Source organism: Mus musculus, chromosome 5, assembly GCF_000001635.26.
Source record: "Mus musculus strain C57BL/6J chromosome 5, GRCm38.p6 C57BL/6J".
Classification (NCBI taxonomy): domain Eukaryota; kingdom Metazoa; phylum Chordata; class Mammalia; order Rodentia; family Muridae; genus Mus; species Mus musculus.
The window spans coordinates 115,135,706-115,141,705 of record NC_000071.6 but is presented as its reverse complement, the minus strand read 5'-3'; positions in this window follow the sequence as shown (position 1 = coordinate 115,141,705).

Genomic DNA, 6,000 nt, shown 5'->3' with positions numbered 1-6,000 from the left:
TTATGTAGAACAGGCTGGTCTCCAACCCCTGGTGCTCTCTGCCTGTCTCCACCTCCTAAATGCTGGGATTAAAAGTTATGGCCACCATAATGTTGTGCCATGTCCCCAGAACATACCCACTGTTACAGCAGTGGAAGTTTCTGGCTTTGTGTGATGGATGTTTGCCCTGCCTGCTGGGTTACACTATCAATGGCAGAATTGAGCATTTAACTCTTTTTTTTTTTTTTTTCCTTTTCCTTTTTCTTTTTGGTGAAAGGGTTTCTCTGTATAGCCCTGGCTGTCCCGGAACTCACTTTGTAGACCAGGCTGGCCTCGAACCCAGAAATCTGCCTGTTTCTGCCTCCCAAGTGCCCTGCCCGGCGAGCACTTAACTCTTAAGAATAAAGCCTACTTGAAAAACCAAAAAAAAAAAAAAAAAGACTAAAGCCCAGTGTTGATGGAGTCTGCTCTCAGGGCCCATAGAGACTCTGGCTGAGCCCTCTCCAAGGTAAAATTCTTTACTAATTTAGAGGTAGGTGTTACTATTATTTAGCAGAGCAGTGGGACCGGCCAAATGGGGATGGGACCTGAAAAGGCACCGCTCTAGGGACTTACAGGGAGGGAAATTGTCTGACAGAAGAGGATGGGCCAAGCACAGCTGTTGGGTTGGACCACTCTGTAGGTCTAGATATTAATCTTACTTAGGAAATCAGGCTCCCGGTTGGCTGGAGCCTGCGTGCCAGATCTTCTTCCATACTTAACACCACCCCCTATTCCCCACCCCATCCTCCATAGAGGGGGAGAGGTGATATTCTCACATTTACTGGAAACTGCTTGGAGCAAAGGTGAGGGGGTCAAGGCAAAAGGGGCGGAGCATGGAGGCTCTGGAGTTGGTAATCCCAAGAGTCTTAGTTTTCTTTGTTCTTAGGCACCTAGACTAGTAAAAAGCAAACCCCCTTCCTCTTTGGCTCAGACCTTGTACTAAAAAAAAATGTTAGAGACTGTGTGATGGCTTTGATTCCAGCACCTAGGAGGTAGAGGCAAATGGATGGATCTCTGCAAGTTTGAGGTTTGAGGCCAGCCTCGTCCACATAGCAAGTTCTAGGCCAGATAGGGCTATATGATTGAGACCGCAATAAATAAATTAGTTTTTTATTTATTTGTTTGTTTATTTCTTTATTTTCAAGACAGGGTTTCTCTGTGTAGTCCTGGCTGTCCTGGAACTCACTCTGTAGACCAGGCTGGCCTCGAACTCAGAAATCGCTGCCTCCCGAGTGCTGGGATTAAAGGTGTGTGCCACCGCTGCCCGGCTATGATTGTTTTTTTTTTTGTTTGTTTGTTTTTGTTTGTTTTTTTTTGTTGTTGTTTTTAAAGAAACCAGTCCAGTCGGAGCCGGGCATGGTGGCGCATGCCTTTTAATCCCAGAATTTGGGAGGCAGAGGCAGGTGGATTTCTGAGTTCGAGGCCAGCCTGGTCTACAGAGTGAGTTCCAGGACAGCCAGGCCTACACAGAGAAACCCTGTCTCGAAAAACCAAAAAAAAAAACAAACAAACAAACAAAAAAACAAACAAAAAAAAGAAACCAAGACAATAAAGAACTGATGCATTCCTGAGTGAGCTTTATTGCTTCCAGTCATATCTGCTGTGTTTTCAAAACCCCACCTGGTCCCTGCCTACCTCTAACTGACGGCGGTACCTGTGTTCTCCCGTGCAGCTCCATGTCTTTCCTCTGCCCTTGCAGAGGCCCCTGGGGAAGGCCCACTCATGAGTGCTGACATAGGACCATTCTCAGGATCCTGGCTGGAGTCCACACTGCACTGTTTTGTTACTGTTTCTGTTTTGTTACTTTCTGACATATCCAGGGACTCACATTCTGGGGGAGGAATGGCCTACCCCAAATTCCCACAGCTGCTAACTGGCCAAGTGAACTTGGGAGCTGAACTTGTTAATTTCTTAAGACAGAAATGTGTAGCAGACTGGCTTTGAACTTGTGGTAGTCCTGCCTTCACCTCCCAAGTGCTAGGTTATATAGGTGTGTTAACACCATGCCCACCCCAAGATTGTACTTTTAATGTCATTCCAAGTCTGAAAACCTTCCCTGGGAGCCACATGAGAGGAGAGAAGCAATTTTCCCTAGTTTTGTTTTGATCTCTATGTGCATGCTGTGAGAGGTACACATATACACACACACTTTAAACAAACTGGTTAGGACTTGCCTTATATCCGTAACTAGCCTCAAATTCTCAGCAATCCTGCCTCAGCCTCCTAAATATTCTCTTTCTCACCTAATGTAGTGAAAAGGCTTGGAAGTGACACTATTAGGAGGTGTGGCCCTGTTGGAGGAGTTGTGTCACTGTGGAGGTGGGCTTTGAGGCGCTATGCTCACAAATATCTGGAATGAAATCTGATGCCCTCTTCTGGGATGTCTGAAGACAGCTACAGTGAGCTGGGCTGGAGTGACTTTGTGTGTGTGTGTGTGTGTGTGTGTGTGTGTTTGTAGCGAGAGCTGGAGAGTTGCCTCAGTGGTTAAAAGCACTGCTCTTTCGGAGGTCCTGAGTTCAATTCTGAGCAACCACATGGTGGCTCATAACCATCTGTAATAGAATCCAGTGCCCTTTTCTGGTGTGTCTGAAGACTGCAACAGTGTACTCATAAAATAAATAAATTAAAAAAAAATGTAGAATTCTCTGCTTCTTCAGCACCATGTCTGCCTGGATGCTGCTATGCTTCCCACCATGATGATAATGGATGGAACCTCTAACCCCATAAGGCAGCCCCAATTATAGTTGTCCTTTATAAGAGTTGCCTTGGGGGGCTAGAGAGATGGCTCAGCAGTTAAGAGCACTGACTGCTCTTCCAGAGGTCCTGAGTTCAATTCCCAGGAACCACATGGTGGCTCACAACCATTGTAATGGAATCTGATGCCCTTTTCTGGTGTGTCTCAAGACAGCTACAGTGTACTTATATATAATAAATAAATAAATCTTTTTTTAAAAAGTTGCCTTGGTCATGCCCCTTCACAGCAATAGGAACCCTAAGACACCACTAGAGAGTAAGCTTGGCCAGGAGATGGCTCAGAGGTTTAAAGCACCTGCTGCTCTTCTGGAGGGCACAAGTTTGGTTTCCAGCACCTATTTGGCAGTTCACAGCCATATGTAACTCCAATTCCACAGGATCTGGTCCCCAAACATACATGTAGGCAAACACCCACACATGTAAGCCAAATGTAAAAACATAAAAGAACTTAACCTTTTAAGACAAAGTGATATAAGACTACAAAATATGGGCCTGGGAGAAAGGCTCGGTGGGTAATGTGTTTCCTGTGAGAACACAGGGTCCTGGATTTAGATTCTCCAGCACCCTGTGAAAAGCCAGGGGTGATGACGCACATCTGGAATGCCAGTGCTCATGCTGCAGGCAGGTGGGTCCCAGAGGAGCTGGTCAGCCAGTCTGGCTGAAATAGCTAGGCTCAGTGGAAGACCCATCTCAGAAAAACTGAAGCAAGATCGAAGAAGATACCTGTAACTTTAATTTTTTTCAAAACCCACTTTTAACGATGGTTCTTAAACACTCTAACCTTTCTTCTTGCCCACCATCCACCTGAAGTAGTGGCAAAGAAAAGATATGGGGTAAGTGGACCTGTTTAGAAAGGTGCTTTGGAGCAAATCCTGTCTGTGTTGTCTAGAAATCAGCAATTCAGTTCACGGGTCAGCAGTAGCAGCTCGGTCCACTTGCAAACACTTCATGGATACACCAGCAGTCCAGTTCAGTAGTGTCGGGATAGCAGACACAAATCAGCAGCGGTGGCACTACTTAGCAGAGACAGCCAGGTCTCAGTCTCCGCACAGGAGTCTGCAGGAGGTACCCGGAGGGATGGAGGGATGCCAGGGGAAGTTCTCAGCTGTGCCTCTCTCAGCAAAGGGAAGATCAGTGAAGATGTGAGACTGAGAAGTGTTTAGCTATGTAAGCCAGCCAACCACAGCTCCTTCAGGGCCCGTTGAGTCCTACTTACACTTCCTCCAAACATCACATCTCCTCCACGGGTCTTGCCGTAGCACGTGAGTCTGACTTAGGAAAACTCCAGTGAGTCTGAGTCTGTCTCAGCTGACATCACTCTGCCAATCAGCCTGGAGTCCGAGGAAGCAGGACTCTCTATGGACTCCCAACAAATGCAGCTCAAGTATGCATGGCGTTAGCGAAGACTCCTCCATCACCCGTGCCTTCATGTGCTTGCTTTAGAAAAAACATCCTTTCGCTTGTGCCGCTTCAGGAAAACAGCACCCAACACTTTCCAAAGAACCCTTAAGTTTCCACTTCAAATACCTACCTGGCTTCAAGCTCTGGTCTCCACAGACAGAAATCCAGATAACCACTTTATAACAACATTGGTACAAAATAGAAAAAGTTAATTAATCAATTGATTGATTGATTTATTGATTGATTGATTGATTGATACTAGTGTTTAGACCTCACACATATGAGACAATGTGTTTACCACTGCTGTATCTTCAATACCCGACCCCCAGCAAACACTATTTACGTCCTTCCCTCTTAACGGCTACAGTACAGCACAGGTGACAGATTCATTAGCATCTCTTATCTGCTATGTATTTGTAATTGTATACGGATAGTATTTTTTAAATTTAATTTATTTATTATATGTAAGTACACTGTAGCTGTCTTCAGCCACTCAAGAAGAGAGCATCAGATTTCGTTACGTTACGGATGGCTGTGAGCCACCATGTGGTTGCTGGAATTTGAGCTCAGGACCTTTGGAAGAGCAGTCAGCGCTCTTAACCACTGAGCCATCTCACCAGCCCCACGGATAGTATTTTTAATTTTAATTTTCAATTACACTTAGTGTGCGTGTATTATGTGTGTGCGCGCACACACATGTACATGAGCATTCATGCATACACACTAGCCATAGCATGCATGTATGCAGTAATCAGAGGACAATTTACAGGAGATGGCTTTTTCTTCCTACCATGTTGGTCCTAGGTATTAAAGTCAGGTGCTCAGATTTGGCAAGTGGCTTTACCCACTGAGCCATCTTGCAAGCCTAACATAACATATTCATACATAAATGTAGATATTCTATGCACACCATTCTGCATCTTGGGGTTGTTTTGTTTTGTTTTCCTTTAAACATTTCTTAGTCTGTTTGTAGAGACAGATTAGTGCATATAGGCCTTCCATTTAAAGGGCTGCCCAGTAGCTATGAGATTGCTGTGTGATTTACCTAACCTCCATTGAACTGTGAACCTTGAGAGCCCATTTTTTTGCCAGTACAAATTGCTAGACTGCACACCCATATGCACCAAGTGTTTTTTTTCCTGAGAACTCTCTTACCTTTATCTTGCTGTTACAAGACCCCATGACCAAGGTAACTTATAGAAGCAGGGGTTAAAATGGGATTTACAATTTTAGAGGGTTGGAGTTGATGACCATTGTGACAGGGAACATGGTAGCAGGCAAGCAGGCAGGCAGTCCACACTGGAGCAGTAGCTGAGAGCTCACATCTTGACACTAAACCAGATGCAGAGAGGGTTAACAGGGCCTGATGTGGGCTTTTGCTACCTTGAAACCCACTCCCAGTGACACACCTCCTCTGAGACCACACCTCCTAGTTCTTTCCAAACAGTTCTGTCAGCTGGGAAGCAAGTCACATGTGTGAGCCTTATCATTCACATATATGACATCATCACTCCAAGCCCCATACAGAGCTTTCAGGAATTACTAGAACATCAAAAACAAACAAAACCATGAAAACTGTGTTCACCAATCATGGACCATGTAGCTTTGGACTATACCAGAAATCTCTTTTGGGGAGCAGGTAGGATGTTCAAATAATGAATTGATTGAAAAAAAAAAAAGAAGAAGGAGGAGGAGGAGGAAGAGGAGGAGGAGGAGGAGGAGGAGGAGGAGGAGGAGGAGGAGGAGGAGGAGGAGGAGGAGGAGGAGGAGGAGGAGGAGGAGGAGGAGGAGGAGGAGGCCTGGGCTGGAAAGATGGCTCAGCGG